Raw genomic sequence first — 12,853 nt, forward strand, 5'->3', positions numbered from 1 at the left:
AGCATGGTCTGTAAAAGATGATGTCCTGCATGGGGTGGTGATGGGATATGGAGTCTGTCACCTGCAGGCTGCTGGTGACATCTGAACAGGTTTGTAGTAACCAAAAGTGGTCACCATCTAAAGGTTCTAAAATACCTAAATATCTAAAATACCTGGGTCTTGGCTCTGTTCCCAGTGGGCAAATATCAACATAATAAAATCCACCACCAGAGTTACCGACCTTTCCCCTGATATTCTAACGTGCACCTTCTTCACGCTTTCTCCTGTGCTGCCCCTCATGCCTGGGAGGAACTCTTCATGAACATCTGCAAAACTACCGCATTATCCTCCTTCCAAACCCCCCTCAAAGCTCTCCTTTGCTGGGACGCCTACAAAAAACTGACAATCGTCGGGCTGCTGGTGCGCTTGTCATGGTGATCAATACTGTCATTGTTTCCTTATACTTCTCCCATCTATTTGTATCTATCTGCTGTCTCATACTTTGATTATAAGCTCTTTGGAGTAAAGGTCATCTTTTTGTTCTGTTTGTACAGCGCCTAGTGCATTCAGATCCTGGTCTACCACTAGGACTTCTAGGCTCTATGGGAGTACAAATATTTGCAGTCTCTGCAAAGGCCAAAAAGTGAATGGGTCCAGAGCCTGGACTTGTCTCACTCAGGTCAACAAAGAGCTGTGTGGGTTGGGCCATTTGGGAGATGCTTGTATTGCTTCACTGGCTTTATGAACGAGATTGACAACCTCGGAGATTGAAATCTAACACCGTTCATCATTTGGCGACGTCAGAAAACATCACCAAGGTCTTCAGCGTTACACTTAAAAATTAATGGGGAAAATCAGAGAAACTCACCAATGTGCTTGGCATGATTGCAGTTGCTGAATTAGTAGCCTTGGAAGCATGGAGCAGATTGAAGGGACCCAACCATCTGATAGCGTCCAGAAAGATTTTGTTTTCCTGCCTACAACTAACAATGAGTTTGCACAACCCTGAGGGAGAGAGAGGCAGGTCATCTAACGACCATGTGCCGGTAGATGCCACAGCTTCTCTTCCTCATCTACCCTGTTTCCCCGAAAATAAGACATCCTCCGAAAATAAGGCCTACTTACAGTTTTGCCTCTCGTTGTAATATAAGGCATCCCCCCGATAATAAGACCTCCCCGATAATAAGGCATCCACCGATAATAAGGCATTTTTCATTTCTGAAAAATAAGACATCCCCTGAAAATAAGACCTAGCGCATCTTTGGGAGCAAAAATTAATATAAGACACTGTCTTATTTTCGGGGAAACAGGGTAACACAGTGAGAGCTTTGAGTGTGGCTGGGGGACATAGGATCTATCCTGCTGCACCTACCTCTTCCATATTTATGACCTAGCAATAGGATTGGAAAGGAACTTGAAACTGTGGTGTAGATTTTGATGTGTGGAGAGTTCGTGCAAAGGTGAGGAGGATAGTGGGGCGTAGGGGACTCCTTGTTGCCTTGGTTACATTCCTGCTGTGGCTATCGTATCACCTTTGGCAAACCTGTGTACGGAATCTTAGATTTTTCTCTCCTGCACCTGGTCCCCGATCCTGTTACCTTCCATTGCTCCACCAAGGTGCCATTATATAAATATTTTGTAAATGGATTTTTTAACATATATTTGTATTTAAAACACTAGGCAAAAAACATTGACCATAAAATGGGGGAACCAAACTTCAGGGTGCTAGAATCCCAAGACATTACTGAACAGACAGTTAATGTTTCACTTACGTTTGTCCTCCCTTTTTAGGGTGGTGGTTCCTTCTCTTCCCTCCCCCCACTCCCAATAGAAAATCAAACTCAGGCTGGTCTTGCTGTAAGGTAGAAAACAGTACCTGTTTCCAGACAAATTACCTGTGCCCACACTAAAGTAACCTGGGGCCAGATCCTCCGAGGTATTTAGGTCTCTAACGCCCATTGAAATCAGTGAGAGAGAGCCACCTGAATGCCTTGGCTTCTTTCTTTCTTGCTCGTTTCTCCAAGGCAATATGAGGCACTGACCCAATTGGAGGCAATATTAGTAGGACTCGGATGTACGTCCAGAGAAGGAGCAAGATAAAACTAAACTCTAAAAGCTCTCGTTGTAAGGGCTTGTGCTTTTGGAGCAGGGCCATCTGAGTTCTGTCCCTGCTGCCTCTCTGGGTTCCAAGAGGCTGTAATATTCAGGTTGTGACAATGGTGAAGTCTTGGGGCTTGTCTGCACAGGGGTTTAATCACAGGTTTTTGATGCGCATCAGGTAATCCGCAGTATGGAAGCTGTGCTAATAGCATGCACGTGGAATGCTGTGCCCTCTGGCAATGTGCATCGTATACGCTCAGCGGTAGTAGGCTGTGGTTTGAGGGTGTGGCATTCTTAGAGTGTCCCATGGTCCTTTGCTGCTGAGCAGTTTGCATTCTGGGATTTTTCTCGTACGTTGTGGGATGCATAGCAGACACTGAGTTCATTTTTTTTTTTTTTTTTAATCACATGGTTCATCTGTCTACACCCCATACTTCCTTTCTGGGTGGGCGAGCACTATTTGCAAGTTGCTAGCAGCCAGCATGGCCCCAACGAAGTTCTGTGCCACTGTGTTGGCAGCCTCAAATATGCAGAGGCCGCTTGGGCTGTATTTTAGCACTCAAAACCGGATGAGTTCAGCTTTGGACTTTGCCCGCCGTACCACTGAGCAGACAATGTGGCGGTGGCAGCAGGAGGGTCTTCAGCAGCGGTGGAACCAGGATGAGGAAGACACTGAGCAAGTGATAGTACAGGACTGATTCTTGGAGCAGCTTCACAGCGTGCAGTGCCACTCTAAGCCTGGGAAACCAGCTCGGATTGGTGGGAAAGGATCATTCTGCAGACATGGAGAGACGAGCAATGGTAAGAGAATTTCAGGATGGAGAATGCAAACTTTAGAGATGCATGCTGAACTAACTCCAGAGCTGCAGTGTGACGACCTATACCCGTGGAGAAGAGGGTCACCATTGCCATCTGGAAGCTGGCTGCCCCTGAATGCTGTCGGTCTGTAGTGACCTGTTTTGGTGTGGGGAGATCAGCCATTGTCATGCAGGTGTGTGATGCCCTGGAAAAGGTACTGTTGCACCAGGTTCTAAAGCTAGGTAGTGCTCCGGAGGCTAGTGGTGACATGCAGGGGGTTCCCAAATATAATTGGGGTAATTGATGGGATCCATGTGCCTATTGTTTGCGCCCCCCAGCAAAGCTCAGAATTCGTGAACGCAAGGGGTGTTTCTTCAGGGTGCTCCAAGGGCTCATTGACCCGCCTCCCCCTTCCATGGCAGGTTTACAGACAAAGGCTGAAAGCATCCACGGTGGTAGGGTCATTTGGAACTCTGCTGTATGTACCGTAGTGGAGAAAGGACTCTGCCCCCAGGAACGTGAAGGACAGTAATGGTGCGGACATTGCTTATCCTCTGCTTTCCTGCCTAAGGAAGCTATTCCCAGGCCGCTTGGGCAGAAGGAAGGAACTATGGGGCGTTGCCTCAGTCGTTGCAGAATGGCAGTGGATGGTGCATTTGGCCGTTGGAAAGGAAGGTGGTGCTGGTTGTGGAACAGGTTGGAAGCAGCAGAAAAGAAGTCCAAAAGATGATCGCAGCCTGTTGTATTTTGCACAGTATTTGAGAGAGGAAAGGAGAAGGCCTCAGCCATGGGCTTGAGGCTGAGGTGCAGAGATTTGCTCGGCAGTTTGAGAAGCCAAAGTGCAAAATGCAAACAGCCGGAGCAATATTGTCACGCATGCCTATTGCTCTTAGTTTGAGTCTCAGGCCTGAAACTCTGCAGCCGTACATCCAGCTGTTAACCCAGGGAGGAGTGCTGGGGATTTTTTGAGTAGGTTAGTGTTGCTGACGGGGGGTGGAAGTGCACCATTGTAGCGGTCGCTATTTGACCTGGTCTTTGCCTAAATTTTTTTTTTTTCACAACCTTATGAATTAGTGCAAACATAATGATTTTCTGTGGAAAAATGAGCTGGTAAGTCCTTATGAATGAAGCTTTCAAGGTTTTGATTATTAAACAGTCTGTTACAAACCGAAATGAACCTTAATGTAACTATGCTTAGATTGGCTGAGCCTCTGGAGGTTTTTCGCCTTCCTCCGCAGCATAGGGCAGGGATCTCTAGCAGGAGGGTTTCTGCCGATTGAAGTCACCTAAAACAGGATTGGGGACTTCAACAGCAGAGTCCAGGGAAGGGGTAGGGACGGTTTTATGGCCTGCAGCATGCAGGGGGTCAGACCAGATGATCATAATGGTCCCTTCTGACCTTAAAGTCTATGAGTCTATGAGTCTATGAAAAATGAATGAAATGAAAAAATGGATTGTTCAGAAACAGTATCTACAAAGAATCCTTTCATTAACACAGGAATGAAACAAAATCGCACAGGGCAAGAGTACAGTGCAGGGCACAACACTGGCTGTGGGGGCTTAAAGTCACAGGCAAGCATTTGTCTTGGCTCTGCCTTTTGTTCCTGGGCCTGTTGGCGTGCAGTGCCAAGACTCCAAGTTCCCAGGCGTGACCGAGGGCTCAAAAGCACTGGGTTCCCGGGGGCCGCTGTGCTCAGAGCCCTGAGCTTGGGTCCGTGAAGGGAATGGCTGTCGGGGTACAGTGGGAAGGACTTGCTGTTGTTCCCAGTAGCCTGTACAACCCCATCAAATGCTGACAGGCTGCATAACTTGTGAAGTCATTTCCCCTACTTGTGGCTCTGATCCCTGTGCAGCCACAGGAAGGATTGGGGTGGTTGGGGTTCTCCCGGATATCAGCTTTGACGTCCTTTTGGGAAGTGACTGTATCGCTTTAATGCGGTGTAATGTAGCTGTGTTGGTCCCAGGACGTTAGAGAGACCAGGTGGGTGGGGGAGGTGAGATCTTCTATTGGGCAAAATTCTGTTGGTGAGAGAGACAAGCTTTCTAGCCACACAGGGCTCTTCTTCAGGGTCCAGTCCCTGCTTTTGTAATAGCCAAAGATTTGAATCACGCCAAGAGGGAGCGAAGGTGTCAGTGAACAGCACAAGGTATCTTTCTGTCTGTAACTATACACTTGTAGCTGAGTGGGCAGAAGGATGGTCCTCGCCTGTCTCTACAGGGGAGATGTGAGTCACACTGACTCTGATGCTGTGCCTAAGGCAGCAAGCTCTCACCCCACCATCACTGGGAAAGCAAAGGCAGAGCTGAGTCTAGGGCGGAGGCCGGCAAGGAAGGACAACTGCCAAAATACGCTTGCCTTGTTTAAGGGGGAGAGAGGGAAAGCAGCTGGAAGATCACTGCTGGTTAGCGACACCTGGTGGGTTCTCTTAACCAAGAGAGCGCAAAACACAGCCCCCAGGAGAGGGGCCTGAGAAAGGATTCTGTCCTGGGGGTGAGGGCAGTAGGTTGACCCCTTGAGGGGAGATGGGTTCCTGGCGTGTGCACAGCCCTGGGCTTGGGACATGATTCCAGGGAGGGCCTGCCAGTGTGCAGGAGCACCCTGCCTCCCTGCCTCACCAGGCCTTGGGAAGTCAGAGCCCCAGAGATGTGACTGGGTTAAAACAAAATGTCTCGGCGATTGGATTTGCTATTGTCTTCAGGGACTCTCTGCTGACCTGGGCGCCAAACCCGGGACAGCTAGGCATTACTCACACCTGCACCTCTAGGCCTCCACAGAGCATCAGCAACCCTCCTCCACCCCCTAGGTGACAATGCAGCATATGGGGGAAACTGAGGTGCACACAGGACTCCTAGAAAATATTTACAGAAAATTCCCACTCCATCACATCCTTGTCCAGGGGCTGCCTCACGTGTCTGGGCGGTGGTTTGCAGTACTGCGTTGCTTGCTGACCTAAAAGTAACATGCTGCAACAGGGCCCTTTGGTGTTGTATTGCCTGCAGGAATTGCCTTTGCATCTGCCTGTCTCTTTCCATATTGTTTTTGGCCATGGCAATGCTGTCCCTGGCCGCTGCCGTGATCTCTTGGAGAGCTCTTTGTTTCCCTCTCTGTCCTCCAGTATTGCCTCCATCTCTCCGTGACTTGACTTTTTTTTTTGGTGTTGTTACTGGGGTGGGGTGGGGGGTGGGCGTGGGGATGACTCTGTAATAATGTCTGAACACTTCAGCATTAGCTTTCTGCCCCTCAGGCTAGCCAGCCACTCAGCTGTTAATAAAAGGGTGGGGGGCACAGCGGATGGGGGGAGAAGAAAAAATGCAGTAGTCTCCACAGCTTTCCTCCGTTGGGGGTTGTGTAAACCTTGGAAAATCCTGTCCAGCTCCTCGAATACGTACAGGTTACATGGCCCCTGCCAGATTTTTCCGCCCTGTCATACCTCATTTTAATATAGGTCCTCGTGGGCTGCTTGCTCTTTGTATGGCACTGATCATATTCTGGTGGTAGCCTCTCCCATGCATCTGCTTTGCAATGTCCCCAACTGGATCTTTATTTTGGTGACTGGCCGACCAGAGTTTCCTGCACCAAAGCTTTTCCCCAGATGACGGTGAGATCCAGGGTGTCAGCGTGGCTCCAAGCAGTTGTTTGAGGCACTTGGGGTTTCTGGAGTATTATCGCAGCACTAGGGATAGACTCGTCTCTAGGAGCAAACGGGCAAAATCTGGCACTGCAGCAGCCTATAAACAGGGCTAGGGCTATCCGGTCATCCTGGCCTCAGAGCAGCAGAAGTACACAGGTAAACGGACAAGTCAGTAATGGTCACCTGCAAAGCGGTGTTGGGATAGCAGCCAAAGTAGTTCGCAGCAGCATTGTATGCATGCAAACAACAGACTGGACTAATTCGATTTCCAGCAAAGCTAGTTCACTTTGAAAGAGACTGCAGAGTTCCTGATGAATGCAGGCGGTGTGCTACAATGAACTGCGTTGTGTATGCAAGATTTTTCAAACCAGACGAACTCGATTTAATCCGGTTTAAACGTCCCATGTAGACAGGTTCTTGATGACTATTAACAGGTAGGTAGCGTGAGTGGCGCCAGCTTACTTCTGCATCCACTCACAGCGAGGAACACTTCTGTCATTCTTTACACTTAAAATGTTCAATCCACTTCCTCTCTCTCCTCCCATGTCACTCTTCCCCTTTCCCTAGTGGTAAAATATTGGTGCTTTTTAGCAGCTGCCTCCTTGCTTGTCCCTGGAACGAGGTCACATTGCAGGACTTCAGAGAGACAAGGTGGGTGAGGTGGTAATATAGAAGTTGGTTCAATAAAAGCTATTACCAAAACCATCTTGTCTCTCTCCTATCCTGGGACTGACACCGGCTACAACACCGCTGCATATTGCAGGGCTTGTCATACTGCAGCCGCTTCCATAGCAACAGTCTGTGCTTCCCTGAAATGCACGTATCAATGGGAGAGGGAATTTGTCACTAAAAAGAAATAAGCTGCTTCTCTCCCCCCCCCTCCCCCCCCCCCATCTGGCAGCAGGAACACACAGTCTTCAGATGTAAATCTGCCATTGGCTGGGCAGTTGTGGGGAAGCTGAGAGATACCAAGAGTTGATTTGTTTTTCATAGATTTCCACCTCCCTCCCCCTCCAATATATCTCTGGCATGTTAGCTGCCCTGTGAAGTCCTCTCCCCCAAGCTCTGAAGCACTCAAAGGGTTAATGGTGATAGCCTGGTATGACATGCAGAACAGCAGGAGAGAGCATCTCTCCTTCCTTGTGCATTTTAAGATTCATGCTGCTGTGTATTCATGTTAGCGCACTACACTGTGCTTGAAATTGTGCACACAGATTCTCATAGCATCTCTCGGAGGTAGGTCACCATTAGCTCACTGTACAGAAGAAACAAACGGAGGCGGAGAAGCTGGGTCCTGGACAGGACCTGCGGAGTGAGTTACTGTCACAGCTGGGACTAGACCCCAGGAGTCCCTGACTCCCATTTTCCTGTTCTCATTGCTATATTACCTTTCTCTCCCCCTGTTGGCTGTCAGAAGCCGTGACTGGGCAGATACTCTATGGAGCACATGGAATTGCAGGTGAAGGTATTGCTGTGACTTCTGTACCAGGAGAGGCTTGAGAAGGGTGCTATCACACCCTCCCTAACCCTGAAAACCCAGCTGTGTTTGCGTAGTGGGGGTGTGTGGAAGTTATGGGGATGACTGATGTGTCCTCATTTAATCGGGCTGAACTTTTCTTTTCAGGTCACTTCTCCAGCATGTCTGTTTCTCTAAACGGCAGCAGTCTCGTAAAGATCCAGCAGAGACTTTAGGTTCCGCAGTACGTGCGAGCTCAAACTATTAGATGTAGGGCCCAGATCCTCAAATGGATTTAGGCTCCTAGTGCCTAGTGATTTCAGTGCAAGTTAGGAGCCTAAATACCTTTGAGTATCTGGGCCTCTGTTCCTTGGGATTGCCTCTGTTCTAATTTTCTCTGGGTGCCCTGTAAGATGGGGAGCACTCTGCTGACACGTAGTAAAGCAGCACCTTTCCTTTCCTAGGCAGCGTCCCCGTGTGAAGGCACTCGCAGGGTAGTGCAGACACAGACCTCTAACTTCCGTGGGTATTTCTCTGGGGCTAGATCAGACCATCTGCATTTGCTGTGTTACATTTTGTCCTCTGCCCCCTGCATGTCCTCTCTGCCCATGTACTTGGAGGGCAGTGCTAGCCAGAGCGAGTGGATCACTTCCCGGAGGAGAGAGCCTTCGCTGTACACTTGGCACCTACTGCCAATCAGTGGCAAAAAGCTACTGTAAAAGGTACTGGCCTGTTTTCTCTGAAGATCTCTCTAGCTGGAGATGAATAGTATTGCACAAAGACTTGCTGGGATTATTTGGAGCCCCTTGCTGCCCTGTTCCTGCATTTTATGTTCAACCCTGTGCTACTTGTGGCTGGGTATTCTACAGCAGTGAGGAATTTGTGGAATTTATTGGCGGGGGAGAGGTGGAGAAACCTGCTAATCTAACTCAGCCCAGAAGTCAACTGTTATGAAAGGAACTGCTCAGTCACCTGGAGGCCCTCAGCTGGAATTGCAGGCCTCTCTCAGGAGAACCACAACCTGCGACCCTGAGCAGCTGCCTGTGGGGTGGCTAATAGTGGCTAGTGATGAGGTTGGTTGCATTTCACACTGCTCTCTGGAGAAGGGTTCCCTGTGCCTAGTTACAGCTTGCATGTTGTATCTGTGCACTGTTGCTTACCTGTCTTGTCTACTTAGCGGGTAAGCTCTTTGAGATGGGTACTGTGTTTGTACGGCACCTAACATCATAAACCCTGATCCTGAGTAGGGCCTGTAACTGCTTCTCTAATGACATGCTGTCAAATGGATAAAATGCACAGGAAACCTAGTTTTAATATCACTGCACATTGCAATGCTATATCTGCTCTCCTGTTTTTCTTCTAGACTTAAACTATGCCTATCTTCCTTTCTGTTTTTTAAAATAAAATCTGAAGCCACCACTTTCAAAAGTGCCTACAGGAAGCACCCCAAATCCATATTTAAGCACCTACCCAAAGGGTTTTAACTCCTCACAGGTGTTGAGCTACCTGATTTAAACTAAACAGTAATAAGTCAGTAGGACCAGATGGCATCCACCTAGGAGTTCTGCAGGAACTCTGATATGAAGATACAGACCTGCTAACTGGAGTATGTAATCTATCTCAGAAATCAGCCTCTGTAGCAGATGACTGGAAAATAACTAATATAGTGCCAATTTTTAAAGGGGTTCTGGAGAAGATCCTGGCAGTTACAGACCAGCATGGCTAACTTCGGTACCTGGCAACTTTGGAGAAATGATAGTAAAGAATAGACTCAGATATCTAGACAAACGTGATTTAGTAGGGAAGAGTCAACATGGCTTTTGTAAAGGGAAGTCACACGTCACCAATCTACAAGAATTCTTTGAGGGGGGTAAGGATGATCCAATTGATAGTGTAGTTGGATTTTCAAAATAGCTTTGACAAGGTCCTTTACCAAAGGCTCTTAAGCAAACTAAGTAGCCATGGCCTAAGAGGGAAGGTCCTCTCATGGATCAGTAACTGGCTGAAAGATGGAAACAAAGGGTAGGACTAAACGGTCAGTTTTAACAGTGGAGAGAAGTCAACAGCAGGGTCCTTCAGGGATATATATTGGGCCCAGTGCTGTTCAAATATAATCATTAATGAGCTGGAAGAGGGGGTGAATAGCGAAGAGGCAAAGATTGCAGCTACAAAAATATTCAAGATCGCTAAGTCTAAAGCAGACTGTGAGGATTTACAAAGGGATCTCACAAAACTGGGTGACTGGGCAGAAAAATGGCAAATGAAATTTGGTGTTAAGTACAATAATGTATATTGGGGGCGGGGGAGAAATCCCAACTATACATATACAGTGATAGGTTAAATTAGCTGTTACCCCCCAGGAAAGAGAGCTTGGAATCACCTAGGCTTCAGCAGCAGTCAAAAAGGCTAACAGTATTTTAGGAGCTATTAGGAAAGGGATAGAAGATAAGACAGAAAATCTACTACTACTCTTACTACTATATAATTCCATGGTGCACCCACACCTTGAATATTGTGTCCAGTTCTGGTTCCTCCATGTCAAAGTTTCAGAGAAGGACAACAACGATGATCCACTTAGGAAGGGCCAGTCAGTTGCACACATACAAAATGGGAAATGACTGCCTAGGAAAGAATACTGTAGAAAGGGATCCTGGGGTCATAGTGGACCACAAGCTAAATATGAGTCGTCAGTGTAACACTTGCAAGAAAAGCAAACCTCCTTCTGGGATGTATTAACAGGAGTGTTGTAAGCAAGACATAAGCTGATAAGACCTCAACTGGAATATTGTGTCCAGTTCTGGATGCCACATGTCAAGAAAGATGTGGATAAATTGGAGAAAGTCCAGAGAAGAGCAACAAAAATGATTAAAGGTCTAGAAAACATGACCGATGAGGGAAGATTGAAAAAACCTGGGTTTGTTTAGTCCGGAGAAGACAGAGGGGGGACGTGATGATAGTTTTCAAGTACAGCAAGAGTTGTTACAAGGAGGAGGGAGAAAAATTGTCCTTGTTAACCTCTGAGGATAGGACAAGAAGCAATGGGCTTAAATTGCAGGAAGGGGTGGGGGGAGGGTTAGGTTGGATATTAGGAAAAACTTCCTAACTGTCAGGGTAATTAAGCACTGGAATAAATTTCCTGGGGAGGTGGTGGGATCTCTGTCATTGGAGATTTTAACAATTATGTTAGACAAACAGGGATGATCTAGAGCTAATAGTTAGTCCTGCCTTGAGTGCAGGGGACTGGACTAGATGACCTCACAAAGTCCCTTCCAGTTCTATGATTCTATGATAAGGGTATCAAATAGCTTCTGATCCAGGACAGAGTAAAATAATCGGGGATGTTCAGCTTAGAAAAGAGACAACTAAGAGGGGATGTGATGGAAATCTATTAAATCATGAGTGCTGTGGAGAAAGTGAATAGAAAAGTGTTATTTACTCTTTCCCACAATACAAAAACCAGGAGTCACCCAATGAAATTAATAGGCAGCAGGTTTCATTCAACCAAGAGGAAGTAATTTTTCACACAACACAGCCTCTGGAACTCATTGTCGTCGAGATGTTGTGAAGGCCAAAAATATAACTGGGTTAAAAAAAGGACTGGATAAGTTTATGGGGGATAAGTCATATTAACCATGATGTCAGGGACACCATCCCATGCTTGAAGTGACCCTAAACCTGTGACTGCTGGGAGTGGAAGGTGGGTGGATCGCTCCATAATTGTTCTGTTCTGTACACTCCATCTGAAGCTCTGGTACTGGTCACTGTTGTAGACAGGCTACTGGGCAAGATGGACCATGGTCTGACCTGGTATGGCAGCTCCTATGGTCTTATGGGTGTGTATTACCTATGAAAATTAGGCACATTGTGTCAAAGTAGGCATCTAGCAATTGAGGTACACAAGTAGTGACTAATCTTAAAGATGTTGGTCTTAATTTCTCTATACCTTAGTTTTACGCACCCTGATATGACTAGCGTGAAGCTTCATTCATAAAGTGCTTTGAGATCATCTCCTATATGCTGTGACAGGACAGAGTGTTATAGGAGAGCAAAGACAGTAGCTCCGTCTCTTGCTAAGGATCCAGAGCTATTTCACTTTTAACCCCTTTCCCCTCCTTTTTTCCCCCCAGTTGCTCATAGCTGTTTAAAAGCTTTACTTTTTCATGCTGAAATTTTCCATGTTTGGTCTCTGTCAAGGAGATCATATGTGTGTAAGTTTGAGTAAAATCAGCTCAACCACTGAGTGAGAGAAGACTGAAAAATAAAATACTCCCCCACCCCCAAAGAAATTCTTTACTTGTTTTTTGAACTGCTCCAGCATGACAACTACTCTTACAATCCTATACACTAAAGACCTTTACGTTCTCCGCTGTTGCTATTGTTGACTTGTACTTGGGTGTTACCAGGGTTTCTCAGAGCCCCTAGCAATGGTAACTTAACTCAGTGGCTCTCAACCTTTCCAGATTACAGTACCCCTTTCAGGAGTTTGATTTGTCTTGCGTACCCCCAAGTTTCACCTCACTTAAAAACTATTTGCTTACAAAATCAAACATAAAAATACAAGAGTCCCAGCACATTACTGAAAGATTGCTTACCATATAATTTTTACCATATAATTATAAATCGATTGCAATATAAATATTGTACTTACTTTCAGTGTCTATTTACCTAAGGTCAAGAAATGGTTTTGAGCAATCAGCAGCCAGGTTTCAGTGGGTCCTGCCTTCTGTCTGACTGCTGGAGAGCTTAGATGCCAGATCCTTGCCCAATCAGACTGTTCCAAAGCATATTCTTTCGCCTAATTTTTTATAGCTAACTTTAAACAAAACCTAACCTATTGTGACTCCTAGTGGATCACTAATTTTCCTAATTTCAATAAAACTACTTATTA

General features: G+C 46.7%; 1 protein-coding gene across 4 annotated transcripts in view; it reads left to right on the forward strand.

Moving 5' to 3' along the window:
* Positions 1 to 12,853, forward strand: part of SCAP (SREBF chaperone) — a 101,738-nt gene that overhangs the window by 41,382 nt on the left and 47,503 nt on the right. The window lies entirely within an intron of this gene.

Source organism: Trachemys scripta, chromosome 2 (genome assembly GCF_013100865.1).
Source record: "Trachemys scripta elegans isolate TJP31775 chromosome 2, CAS_Tse_1.0, whole genome shotgun sequence".
Lineage (NCBI taxonomy): Eukaryota > Metazoa > Chordata > Testudines > Emydidae > Trachemys > Trachemys scripta.